At 31.0% G+C, this 15,314-nt stretch overlaps 1 protein-coding gene across 1 annotated transcript in view; it reads left to right on the plus strand.

The window, feature by feature from the left end:
• The first annotated feature begins 521 nt into the window (after positions 1-521).
• LOC126771952 (estradiol 17-beta-dehydrogenase 11-like) overlaps positions 522-15,314 on the plus strand; it is a 43,023-nt gene continuing 28,230 nt past the window's right edge. Inside the window, exon 1 of the mRNA XM_050492141.1 lies at positions 522-782. The gene's annotated coding sequence lies outside the window, so the exon portion shown is untranslated. The remainder of the gene's footprint in view (positions 783-15,314) is intronic.

The following is a 15,314-nucleotide window of genomic DNA, read 5'->3' on the forward strand; positions in this document are numbered from 1 at the left end:
TATGTATTCTAGTTTCCGCCCGCGGTTTCGCCCGGGTGTGGGGCTGGGGGTGTTAGATGTGGCGACCATACTTGAGATAAAGATTTAAATTAATTTTCTTAACGTATTTAATGGTCTAAAGATCTTATATCTATACAATACTTTTTTATTTTCAATAAAATATGTGTAATTGTTAAAATTTTAAATAAAATTAATAAAGTTCTTTTTAATTTTCAGAAAAAACGGAATTATTGTATGCATAGAAAATACATAGGATTGTTTGGGACCCTGCACCAAAAGAATAATGTTCTAATAATTATCGAGATAAACTCAAACATAACCTGACCGGTAACCTACTCCTTACTTGAAGTCGGTTAATAAAAACAGCGTTCCCATTGAAACTTATACGACTTTGTGCTATTGTTTTGCCAATCACAGGTTGTATATATTATGAGGCAGTTCGTGCAGCTGAAGGTCGTGTCTCGTTGACGAGGGTGTGAGCCACGAGGGTCGGAGAATGCGCGCGCACTTGCCGGCTCCGTCTCGCCACGCTCAGTCAGCGCTCAGTCGATCTAAAGCAACGCGCGTTGTAACCGACCTCTAGACTTTTTTATTTTATCGCAAAAGACGCGCGAGTCGCGTTCCAATTTCCAAATTATATTCTTAATTATTGATATTATATATAAGTCTTCCGAGTTCGTTCGTTTTAGAACGAATCTTTCGAAGATTAAGACTGCAGTGTCCTACAGTGAACGTTATCAGCTGATCGCCCAAATTTCGTGTTAATTTAGTGCAAACATACGGTGAGTTGTCCCAGCATTTTAGTGTTGATTTGTGTTAGGTAAACGTTTTCGCATAGTCCACAAGAGTTTTGAAAGTATTACAAGGCGATCGTGGTTCTCGCTGCTCTGACTTTGAATCGGATAAATTGATTTTTATCTGATAAACACCATTACAAGACTATGTAATTATGGTTTTAAGATAATTTTGATAAACAATTCATATAAATTAATAATTTTATTTTTTCAATTTTATGTTATAACTTATTTTATTAAAAGATAAAAGTTGGAAAGCGATACTATAAAACTGCTGTAATAAACAAGCTTATGAAATGTAAATCAGCTTGGTATGCTCTATTTTTCATACAAATTCATGCATAACGTGGTTATGAGAAGGCAAGAATAAGCCGGAAACTCTCTTCCGTGGCTTGCACGGTTTATAAACACGATTAAATATAACAAACACAAATTCATAACAATATACTATAAACTTATTGTTTATCATTTTATAAAGAAAATACAAAAATAATATCGGCTAATTACCAAATGAATAATCGTCATACATTTTTTTTAATATTATGTGGTCGCACGTTTTATTGAAGAAATAATTTTCTATTCACTCGTCACATAAAAGCTATTAAGCAAAGTGGATTTGAACCATTACAATTACATCACGTAGTGTAAACAGCTTTTTTGGTAATCGATGTTACAAACAATATTAATAATAATTATACAAGTCAATTTAATGAGTTTTACAAGGCAAGCGAGATATCAATGAATTACAAAATATTCTGTTCGTATATTTGCAATCGCAGCCATGTTTTGCAAAATTGTGAAACAAGTTACAATATAAACGGTATCTTCTGTAGGCCATTGCCAAAGAAATACAATTTGGTCTGGTTTGTTTAAGGGCTTATATTATTTTAATAGTAATTGAAAACGCATTAGCATTTGTTTTATTTAATATCAGATTCATTTTAATATCAGAGGAATGAAACTCATATAATTAAAAGATATAGTGGCTAAGATGCGCACAAAATAATATATCAATGTCGTGCAAAAACAAATATGTGCGATAGACCACATCTGATAATAGATTTTATAAGCAAGAACACTAAAAATAAAAATAACGAATATTAAATTTAAAACAAAACATTAATTTATAAAATTGGCAATTCTTTACAGAAAAACTCATTATTATAATAGTTATTATTATACAACATATAAATTACGTAATAAAATTCTTTATAAATGAAGAAGATTTAAATATTTTTATCGGTAATAGCTTTAGTACCACATCTTCCGAATTCGCAATCACGAGCATGCGCGTGCGCAATTGAGAAATGGCATCAGAAGGCCGACTAGTCCCGGTGTTGATTGCTCGACTGTTTGCGATCATCTTAAAACCACCAATTAGATAAGACATGTCTTACAAAAAATATGTACATAATACATGTAACAATACATATTAATATAAGTCCAAATAACTATTTACGTACATAAAATATTTTAAGAAATTATATTTAGTAAATTGGTAAACTTTCCCAAAAAGATCTTTTTATGTATTTCGTAAAATTTTGCAGTAGATGAGATTTACATAAATCAAACAGTATTGTGTTTATTATCTATAAGCATTTCGAAGAAAAGTATGTAAATTTATATTTATATATATAGATTCTTGCCTATTTGAATTAGATTAATTAACTGATCACTTAATTCTTTGAAGTATTTCTTGATATTATCAACTATTGATATCAACTCGTCTCATTCGGATGTAAAAAGTAAATATTAGTGTTCTACAAGGGTCGCTTGGCCGTCACGGTAGCATGCGAAAGCGATCCCGTGGCGCTCCTCGTTAAGACGGAAAGGGTACCGCTGCTTTTTTAGTGGGTAGTACGATGTTCGCGGCGCACTCGGTGCCTGGACATCGGCGACTCACACATACCCCCCATTTGAGAGAAACGCGTAATGCGTTTTTCCAGCGATAAAAATAAGGGTCGCTCGACAACTGATGTGACTATAGATTTATTTATAGAACATACAGGAGAAATCACAAAATATTATGCTTCGGCTTTTGTATACGCTAAATTACAGTGTTAAAGTTCTTGATCTCATTACTTCATACTTGAATTAAGAAATTCAACAAGTTTCCATTCGTGGAATATGTGCTAACTGTGACAGTCAATAATTTTATATAAAGTGACAATCGTTGTACACAAACGAAAAGTAATAATCCTAACTTATAAATGCGAAAGTGAGTCTGTTTGTTATACTTTCACGTCTTAGCTACTCAACCGATCATCATATTGAATTTTGCATACTCTTTTCGTACGGTACAGAAAAGGACAAAGGGTGTCTAACATCTGACACCCCCGCCCCCACACCACTCTTTACACGCGAGCGAAACTTCGGACGTAAACTAGTATAAATATAAATGTAGATTGACGATTGAAAAGATTGGCAACTGTAACTCTGATCAACCAGCTAGTTCTAGTGTAGTTTTCAGTTAGAATTTGAAAGTCTTCTTAAGTAATCTTAAACTAAACCTAATTGTATATAACATATCACTTATAAAGGCCTTTAATAAATATACTAAGCGCTTATTAGTTATTTATCTTATTCTAAATCTTGTTTTTTTTTTATAATATCATATTATCCGTTACTTTCACAGCATATAATATTCAAAGTAATTGCTTGGACACCAGTGACAGTCCGTCAAACAGTTGCGACTTTATTTCACTAACCCGCTACACTGCGGGTTGGTAGATGACAAGGTGACAAAATATCCACCGTCACGGGGTTCATCATCAATCACAAGATGAATTATTAACAGAAATCAGACACACGATAGTTTTATAAAGCTTGGCCGCATTTAAACAAATGATTTTCTAAAGTCCACATGTAAATTATTTTCCATCGCAATAATCTCTAAAAATTTGTTGCGTAATTTAAAAATATTTATAATTCTCGCTTTAAGTTATATGTATCTTTTTATTTCAAGTGTCAATTACAATTGCCAACATTATAACGACCACGACTTCTGATTACAAGGTTTCATGATTGTTCACTGATGCCTGAAATAATTATATAAAAACATCATAACTATTGATATAAACAGGGTACATTTTTTTATTAATTGATATTAACGTGTAAAAGTAAAACGCTAATGATGTACATGTTATGGGGTCAGATAATTTAAATGAAAGGTTATTTTTTTAACATAAAACTTTTAATTTATTATACATATATATTTAACATTGAAATAGTAAGATAAGGAAATTTATGTTTTTTATATTTGTTTTCTATAATATATATAATATTCTATTATAGTTGTGAAATAGGGTTTCATTTATTTCTTTCTCCGCTTTCATACATATATATGTTGATGTCAAAGGTTTCGCTACATTCTTATTATTAGTGAAATTTATAATGCATGTATATTTATGTACTTTATTGCATTTCTGTGAACTGAAACTCTTCTCTCTCTGTTATTAATAACACAGAAATACTTATTACTTTATATTATAATAAAAATATAGGTTATAAACGAGCAATATGTATTTATTTTATTTCAATATACTGCCTTGGAAAGAAAAACAGACTAGTTAAAGGTAATTAATTTAAATACTTACGTGTATTAGTTATTATTTTCATATTAAAGAAGAAAGCAAGATCTCGGCTCTGTTATAATCACTCTTGCATGACCGTGGCTTATTATCTTACATTAAAAAATAATTGCAATTTAAATAATTATTCCGTAGTACGTGCTTATAGCATTTCGATATATTTTTACAAGGTCACCTTGGCACATGCTGGTAAAAGTACTTCGCGAAAGAAATTAAATAAAAAATATTAAAAATTGCAACTTTTTGCGATAACCGTTTTTATAGTATATATTTGAGGTTTTTGATTTTAAATAAAAATTGATTTACATAATCTATATATTAAATTAACTACTGATAATGGCTTACATACAGCTTTCAGATATAGGATGCTAATATATTATTTGTTATGCAAGTAAAATAACACAATAATCATCCTCATATAATTTATTGGTTAATTAATAATTTTTTGTTGATCTTAAATTGTGTAAAACCATTTCTATGCTTCGATAATGTACTTTATGGGTCAATGCCAGCCACACTAACAAGTTTTATATGTATTTACGTCGTTAAGACCATATGAAATCTTTTTATTGGACTTTATTATAATTGAATATCACTTGGATGTAAATTATTTGATATATTTATTTGGAAGTAATGACCATATAAGTATTGTTTTCATTAAAACCTATATTACCTCTTCGTATGTATACCCATAAGACACGAGAGCTGTTTACAAAGTTTCCTTGTTCGATTCGCTTTTCAAATAAATACATAAAGATACACATTGGTTTTGTTGTGCATACAATTGTGAGTTGTTTGAAAACGGTTTAAATAGTTTAATGTATTATATCCCATGGTATGGTAAGTATTATCATCACTTGAAAGTATTAAATATCACAGAATACTTTGAATCATTAACCTGTTACTGTGAAATCAGACACACATATGAATACTGTTCGTATGTGTGAATGAACGTCAAGTATTAAGATGATAAACCGAAATTCGGGTCCAATGGCCTAGTGAAAGCAGAGAAAGCATAAAAAGGAAGGCGGAAGACAGCCAAATTACCAGTCAACGGTGCTTGGGGAACTAGCCGAGTAAACTGGTTTTTATATTATGTCAAAATGTTCATTCTTTCTTGTCGATTTGAGTATCATTTGTATTGTTTTTTTTTATATGTGAATGACAAATTACTGTATTATATTTTTATAATTAAAGTATTCCAGTATTTAAATTGAGGCTAATCCATAACGACATTCTATCTATAATTTCATTATATTGTAAATATATGCCATACATTATTTGATGGATATTCCATTAACGGTACCTCTCGATATAATGACTTCTATGTAAAACTACGAGGATGAACATGTGTTTATTTTCTGGATCAATGTCACTAGACAACTATTTAGAGGCAAAACATTGGTATAAAAAGAAGTACACTTGTATCGAAGCATTCTTACGTACATTTTTACGTGAAACTTGGTATAATAATAAAATTATTGCTCTGTTAATTGAAAAACCACATTTGTGAATTTGCTTAATATGACGTCGTGCTATGCAATATCTTTCAATGAAAAAAGTTTGAAGAATAAAATAAGACGTTGAATTTTATTGTCGTTAAACAACCACAGCAGCAATCTTTTTTTATTATAATTGACGTACAAGAACAACTAAAATTATTTATTATTCATCGATGTGTTGTTTTATTGCTAATTCTGTTCAATTAAATTCATAAATTATGTTTATCAACATATTTTGTTTTTTTTTTAAACTAAGGTTATTCACCACTTACTACTTATTCTTATAAGTTTATAAGGACTACTAATGAATTTACCACTATTTATTAACTTTATATTGCTGAATTTCCGTTTGAAAAATGTTTTTTGTGTAACGCGTGTAGATTTTATGAACAGGAATAAACAATTAAAACTAGATTAAAACCAGGTTTACGGTTTACGGGCACAAGGGTTACAGCACATTAAGTCCCATGTTTTCGGCTAATTTGTGGTGTTGAAAATAGTTTGTAATTATTCGTGCTTTTTATATATCAATATTAGGACTTTCTACGGGCCTATTTAAGTTGGTACCGCCTACTGATAAATTATTTTACAATCATTGTATTGTTATCTTGCCGTTCGATAACTTAACCTGCGTAATGACAGGATCATTTTAAATTTGTAAAGTTCTTAATTTTAATTTTACTATTTATATTAGCTGTAACTGAGCACATAGATTTATAACTCGCATAATGTATTTAAAGCTTTGATATATTCCTTATTGGAGATCCTATTAAAATAAAATAAAATAAATATAATATTAAAAAACAAGCTTAAGGAAGTTTTTAATATAAATATATTTTTTAACCACTTAACATGACCTTTAAAATTGATTTATCGCTGTAAATATAGACAGAAGTTTGTTTACCTGTGGTTATAAATGTAATAATATTTTCGATCATTCATGTATTGGTGATTTCGAGATGCATATTACTAAACTATGATGTGAGACCGAATAACTTGATTACGAATTGATATGTCATGCGGAAATCTGCAAAGAATTAGCGGCCTTGTATCTTTTTAAATCAGTTGAAATTACGTCAACTTTATTTTGAAATTTTGTCCACTTTACAAATATGGCTTGGGCGTTATAGAAATTTGGTAAATTATTCGTAACGTAATTAAAATAATTAGATGAGTCTCTCTCGCGTTAAATTTTGTAACGTATATAAAAGTTTTTATAATAAAAATGCAATTGTATCAGCATTATCAGTTGTGTAATTAAAATCAGTAATAAAAATTGGAGCAAGGCCGTTGTCACTGTGCACTTTTGATAACCGTTAACATTAAAATTATATTTAAAGTTCAATTTGTGCAACGCTATTGATAAACATTTAGAGAACTGGCACATCCTTTAAGCACTGTATAATAGCGGATTCACACGGACTTTAGTTAAACGATATTTGTTGCTCAACAAAATATTTAAAACGAAAATTATATTACATACATATATATTATGATTTCATTTCAAATTTTTTGCCCGTTTGTTTCTGAATCCGCTTTCGTTGCTTCAATTTGATTGAAAGAAAGTTTTTTATTTTTATTTTACAGTATACTATTGTGAATTTGTATTACAATATTAAGAATTTGATAGTAAATAACAGCAAAAATTTCAAAACCCCAAACACTTATTAAATTAGAATAGAAATAATACTGATTAAACAGGAACAAAGCCGAATAAAAAACTATTACAATATTTTACACGCCATTTAACCATGAGGTTAAACTCGAGGTCACACATACGAAATTATATGAACCATAACAGCTGATAGAATTACATCATAATTTGTGGATGGCATTTATTAGTTAATATTAATTTCAAAAGTCTGTAGTAACACTGAACTTACACACAGACACATGTCGTGCAGGCCAAAATGTGTTATGTAGAAAATGTGGATGTTGCAGCACATGTGTCGCAAACGCAGCGTGCTATTGAGATATTGGAACGAATGTAGAGTGATGTATGATGTACTTGTGATGCGAATATTAGGTCCTTACATATGAAATTGGCGTTTTGTACGGGAGGAATATAAAGTCAAATTTTTTTTGTAAAATATATTTAATTAATCAAAGTATGCACCGTTGTTATCTATGCACTTTTATGAAAAAACAAATGAATGACTGTTTTTAAAACTCAAATTTCCAGCTAAATGAATTAATAAATTTGAATTTAGAATTCTTGACCAAAGAGGAGATATTTTAGATCAAAGTGGTCAGTACGACAAAACGCTAATTTCATATATAAGGACCAAATAGATGCGAAATGTCCTCAACTACGACAAATTATAATTATGATTCTGTTTTACTTAATTTTATAGAAGACAAAGATTTATATGAATAACTTATGCGATGAAATTATTTATGTCAGTTTACGTACTCGTTAATGTTAACAAAACCAATCTGTTTTAATCAATTTATAACTTAAAATACAATGTTTTATTGATTCAGATATTTATAAACATAATAAAAAAATTTGATTGTATATTCTAGTTATTTGCATATTAGTATTTGCAACTGATGTCTTACGCTAATAATATGATGCCGCAGCCATTTTCGGTATTCTATAGAACAATCGGTTGAACACACTCCATATTTCATACTTATCGTCAATGATCATATTCTGATCACAGACCTACGATTATGTGTCATTGTACATATATCAGTATCGTATTTTATGTTCATGACCTTCAATTTGTGTATTCGAGAACAATGTTGTTCGTATACTTTCTACACGGCAGTGTTTTTTTTTTTTAATAATCAATATTTCGCACTTTATTATAGAGAGACAGATAATAAATAAATTTTTAAAGTTCAATATATCAAATTTTATTAAATTGAATGAAAACACTTGTTTTTTACTCCTAATGACGATGTTTTTGAGTCTCGAACTTCTTTTTTTTTACATAGATATTTTTGTTTAAGTGCAATTTAATTCTTTTAATGTTACTCATAAAAGTATGATAAAATTTAATAAACAAAAAAATCTTTGCAAGTTAAGTATTTACTTAAGTCATACATTCATATGTATTACTAGTGGTAGTGCTTTGTATAAGCTCGTCTGAGTAGGTACCACCCACTCATCAGATATTCTACCGCAACACAGCAGTACTTGGTATTGTCGTGTTCCGGTTTGAAGGGCGAGTGAACCAGTGTAATTACAGGCACAAGGGACATAACATCTTAGTTCCCAAGGTTGGTGGTGCATTGGCGACGTAAGCGACGGTTAACATTTCTTACAATGCCAATGTCTATGGGCGTTTGGTGGCCTATATGCTCGTCCGCCTGACTATGCTATAAAAATATTAAAAAATATGCATAATTTAAGTGAAATGTGCCAGATTTGTGAATTACCAAACCTTGACAGTTTTGAATGCGATGTTTTACATTGACAATCGCATTCACTTATTATAATTGAATATTATAACTAATATTGTTAAAAAGTTTTTAGGTACTGGTTTGTACATGAATTGTTATTTTAAATCGTAAAAATGCGTCTATTTCACGTAAGGTCTTTTTTTTTTTCGAGGAGGAAAGACATTTACCTCTCCCGCCCGGACACGACCGGGACGGGTATGTGGGACTCACGGGGCAGAAGGTCACCGTCCTACCCACTAAAACCTCCTCGTTTCCGTCTCACCGCATGGTGGCGGGGTTACGGGAACGCGTTAGCACACCACCGCTACCCCGCCTGCGGCCGTCGCTTTAGGTGAGCGACCCACCGGTTGTTTGTTATTGAGGTTTTCTCCTCTTGGCCCGGCCGGTGAAGGCAAGGCCCTCGGTCCCACCACAGGCTGGCGCCTGGATGGGGAAACGAGTTTGAGAAGGCGGTGACCGAAGTCTGTCCACCCAGCATCGATACCGAAACTGGGCGAACTCGCCTCTCCCTCCTCCTTCTACTCCTCCTCCTGTCTCCGGCAGCCCGAAAGGACCCCGGAGACCAACTCCTTATATGTCTCTCCGGCGGCCCATAAGGACCCCGGAGTCCTCCTACTTGCCACGAAGCCGCTCGCTGGTCCACTCTGCGCAACAGAGAAATACCAGGAGCGGCCCGCGACACATCCGCCGCGTCAGTCTCAGCCGCGATCGACAAGCAGTCCGGAAAAAACATCGGATTGCTGGTCGACCCCGTTGCCCAGGGTGCACCACATGGAGGTGACTGACATGCACCCCAATTTCACATGTGGTCTGGCTATTTAAATAAAAAAATATTTTAACACTTATTAGTATAAATAATTAAGAAACTACTATAAAATGTACCAGCAGTACGATTTTTACGCGCAATTCTTTGTTCCAAAAAAAAAGTTTTGCTAAATACTATGGTACTAATTTTATTTTATTTAAAGGTTCAATCACGAGGCAATTACAAGAAGTGATTACAGTATTCATTCAATAGTTTTGCGTCCGGTCCGGTGTAACAGGTAACCGGTATCTTTTAATGTGCTTGATGCCATAACACAGACGCCTGCGTTATTTTACCAAGTTGATTTCAGAACAGTTAGTCATCCGCCAGAGCCAAACGTTTGAAACACTTATTATAATTATCATACCGTTAAAAACTGACATAAAAATATCTTTCTTGAGTTTTAAAACATACTCTCATTTTATGACATATAAAACTTGAATATAACGAAAATTTAACATTACTGTTAATAATACTGTTAATAATATTAAAATATATAGAATACCTAATCAACTACTTTTACAGTCGGTGTTTTAAGTCACTTTATATTAAAATTAATTATTATTTTTCGTTTTAGTGGAAATATCTCTTTTAACTATTTATGTACATGGCTTAATTTGGGTATGAAATTTTGTTCACGGTAGCATGCGCAAGCGATCCCGTGGCGCTCGTTAAGACGGATGACGGCTTTTTTAGTGAGTATTCCGATGTTCGGGGTGCACTCGGTGCTTTGGACACCGGTGAGTCCCACAACCCCCCCCCCCCACTGTTTCCGTAGGGGAAATGCGTAATGCATTTTAAGACCTCGCTGTTCTAATAAGACATTGCCGTTTAGTTTGGAAACATAGTTTTGCACATTTATTGGTAATTATGTTCTTTGAATTAACATGAGACAATCCTTAATATAATCTATTCGTCAAAATCCGTTTAAAATGTCGAAGATATTCATTTCGATTCAAATACGAATCCACTTTTATGTGTAATTTTTTCATTAATTTTTTTAAACCCCTACTACTCCCCCTAACTTCTAATCTAGTAATCGAGTAGTGACATCACTAGTTTTCTACCCCCATTCTGAGGCGTTATTTTTTATAATAAATATAATCGAATAAAAAAAGGATTACTAAAATCGTTTATTCGCGAAGTTATCGAGGAAATATAAAAAAAACGTATGTTTAACTTCCTTCGTTTTGCAGGCTTTAAAAAGTATTTTAATTTACAACACTACACATAGGCAAAATCATTATTAAAAGCAAATTGTATTAGATTGTCGCATACGCGTTTTCTAATAAAGTAAATTGCTTGCTTATGATTGCAAATCGTATTTGTAGCTTTAGGCCATAATAATGTAGGTGCAGTACTTGTAATTTTTTATTTCATTGACCTTGATTGATGGTGTACAGCGCTTTGGCTCAGCTGTTGCAATAGGTTGCGTTCACCGACCGACGATAGTTTATTTCGACATCAACCCGATGTATGGAGAAGTGTAGTACATTCGTAAATATAGCCGTTGCTACCGTAATGAATTTTCTTACGAGCGTTATGTTGATTAATACAAACAATTTTAAGCGTTGTTTTTATCAAGAACATAAAATTAACATATAAGTATGGGATATTTTATTGTTAATAATAAAGTAAAATATTTTAATAGTACTACAGTAACTTTTATTTTTATTTTTGGTTACGACGTAAATATTAAATACAATACAAAGATGATATAATCCATTATGAACTGCCATGCACAGTTAGAGCTTTTTAAAAATAATAAATGAATCTTATCTTGACAGGTTCAAGAGAACCGCGGTGCGATTCTGTCGAAACGTCAAAGAATTTAAAAAAAAAATGAAAATTAAATTATTGCGATATTACCTACCTGTTTTTTTAATTAAAAAAACACGTTGACCTCACATTCATTGTTCTACATCAAGATAATTGTAGTTTATTATTATTATTTCAACTTATACCTTGTTATACCTGCAACCAATACCTGTTATATATATATATTTATATATAGCATAAAGTATATATTTATCTACCATATTGATTGATATTACTGATCTACCAAAAACTATAATATATGCAAAATATGTTTAGTTAACACATAGTTGGGAGACTGCGCTTGTATATTTTAATATTCATCATTTAATTAGTATATTTAAGGCTTTAATGAAATAATAAATAAAATATTAAGTAATTATATAAATCAATGGTCTAACTAAACTGCGGTGCAAAATTTTGCCCTCTATCTAATATGAATAAGAAGTATATTGAATTAATGTTATTATTTATTTAGCTTGGTTCATCGGAATGTCTGTATCTGTAAATAACGTTTTAAGCTAACAAAAGGAAATTCCAACAATAAATTAATTAAAATTAACGGAGGATCATTTAAATATACTTTAGGTTTTATTTAATAAAATATTGACTTCGGTAATATTGTTTAATCGTAAGTCATCGGTCATCATAATATTGATAAATATTGATCGGACAACAAACATTTAAAACCGTTTATAGAATCTTCAAGGTAGTAAAATATTATACGTACTATTAATATTCGTCACACATTAATATGAAAAATTTGCAAATAAATGAAAAATCTTTTATAATCTAAGTACCTACTTTAGATTACAAAGCGACTATGTTTATATGTATAGTTTAAACTGCCGGTTGATAATAATCTCTCAGGACATTGCCTTTTATACACGCGTGTATCGATTATATGAAGCGGAATTAAACGTTACTGACTTATTACGATTTAAATGAATTGTTTATAATTTATTCATCGGTTGATTGACAGATTTATAGTTAAGTAATAGTGTGACTTTTCAAATTCGTAGTAAGGACTGAGATAGATCAATCAATTGGTACATAAGTAAAATCGATTAAATCTCGAAATAATGAGTCGTTAAAAATAAAGGCTGGTTGTCAAAAGTAAATATCTTCGACTATAATATATAACGCGATTATTATTTTTTGTGACTCTTGGAACGTTTTTCTGAATGTAATACTTTGAAAATACTTAGTTTTTTTCCATAGGGGCGACATTTTAGCCACTTGTCGTTGCTACTTTAAGAAGTTTAAATAAATAAAAACAAACTAAAGTGTTGCCACTAGTTTTTCAAATAAAATTATGTTGTCAACTTCATACAATTAAATTTATATTTCCTGTATGGAAATCAATGAATACTAATGCACATTTTTTTAATTCTGTCTTATCTTTTAATGTTAGATTTATATTTATTAATTGATTAAATCATTCATACGTACAACTTGTATCGGATAGTTAGTGTTATAAAATTATTTTTAATTCTCGTGTTTATGCAATGTTTGTTGCTGTTCATTACATCTATCTATCAATAATATCTACATATTATTGTGAGAATACATAATATTGTTGACATAATGTGTCGCAAAATGAAGTATTCGTAGAAATTTTTGAGGTTAAAATTATTTTTCAACCTTAATCAATACTGTTTGTTTTTAAACGTATATGTATTAATATTTATTTAATATATGTATTAATATAAGCCGAGATGGCCCAGTAGTAAGAACGCGTGAATCTTAACCGATGAACGTGGGTTCAAATCCGGGCAAGCACCTCTGAATTTACATGTGCTTAATTTCTGTTTATAATTCGTCTCGTGCTTTTCGGTGAAGGAAAACATCGTGAGGAAACCTGCATGTGTCTAATTTCATCGAAATTCTGCCACATGTGTATTCCACCAACCCGCACTGGAGCAGCGTGGTGGAATAAGCTCCAAACCTTCTCCTCAAAAAAAAAAAGGGAGAGGAGGCCTTAGCCCAGCAGTGGGACATTTACAGGCTGTTACTGTACTGTACTGTATTAATATTTTGATATTCTTTATAAGAGAAAAGATTAATAAGGATTAGTCTTATAATAATCTTTTCAAAAATGCTACACTAATACAGTTTAATGTTCGTATTAATAGACTAGCAAGTAGGCAAACAGCCGTATTCGTGTTAAGACTATAACAGCTGTGGTTACGAATCGCCTAATCTTTTAGTTACTTCCACTTTATAATTTCCTGTGATACTTAATAATAACCAATATTAATACTATCTTTCTCTTAAAGAAGAGCGTTATTTGCGCCATTTATACCCTGCATTTCAGCACCTACATTTTTAGTAGAACCATCAACCATTGGTATATATAACAAAATATAAAAAAATGCAAGTAAGATAACAATCACCGTAGGAACTAAGACTAATTAACTTCCATCCATCGAAGCATTAACGTTTTTACCTATAAGTGTTTATTAGGGGGTGATTAGTTAAATAATGTTGCGTCTTTGTTAGGAATATCTCTAACAAATTAAAAATAGGTAATTATCTATGGGATCATTTTAATGACTTTGATTATATCTACATTATTTGACATTACGCCAGAAAACTATGTATGAGTACTGTCTGTATGTAAAGTATTAGAAGCTTATACGAGATTAAACGTGGTAACACATTCTCCTTTCAAATGTCAAATCAATAATGACAGAAAGATAAAAATAAGGGTAGTAACAAAACATCTTTAAGCTATAAGCTTACGTTTATAATCGCACGGCAATTTATGCCTAATTAAGAAGTAGATAAAGGAATAAAAATGTTGACTGCCACTGGTAGATTTATGACAATCATAGACAATTGTGATGTTATTAAATAACGATTTTAACATAACTTGAGTTATCAAGTATCTATGAAGTGTTTATTTTAATTATGCATGATATAATAATTGATCATCAAACGATTCAGAAAATCGTACTAAGTTAGTTATGGTATAGTTTATGAATTAATTTAATTAACCATTATAAACTTTTGTTACGTAATTGTCTGGACATTTCAAGGTAGTTTTAGAAAACAGGTGTCGATTTTATTTTATCTATTTTATTTATATCTATATTATACAAAGTATGCGTCAGTTCTCTTCAAAATTTCGATTAATAAAATTTTTGAATGTTAGTTTTTGTCTACTCGTATGTTTAATAGTCTATTCGGTGGTAGAATTTTGTGCAAGTCTGCCTTGATGCGTACCATACACTCATAAACTATGCTACCTGCTAATATATATGTATATGTCCTACTTTGTATAGTACGTTCCGTTTTTCTTCAAACCTGAAGTATTTATAGAAGGGATATAACATATTAGTTCTCAAGATTGGTGGCGTATTGATGATTTAAAGAACCGTTTATATTTCTTACA

The sequence above is a fragment of the Nymphalis io genome, chromosome 11, assembly GCF_905147045.1.
Source record: "Nymphalis io chromosome 11, ilAglIoxx1.1, whole genome shotgun sequence".
In the NCBI taxonomy this organism is placed as follows: domain Eukaryota; kingdom Metazoa; phylum Arthropoda; class Insecta; order Lepidoptera; family Nymphalidae; genus Nymphalis; species Nymphalis io.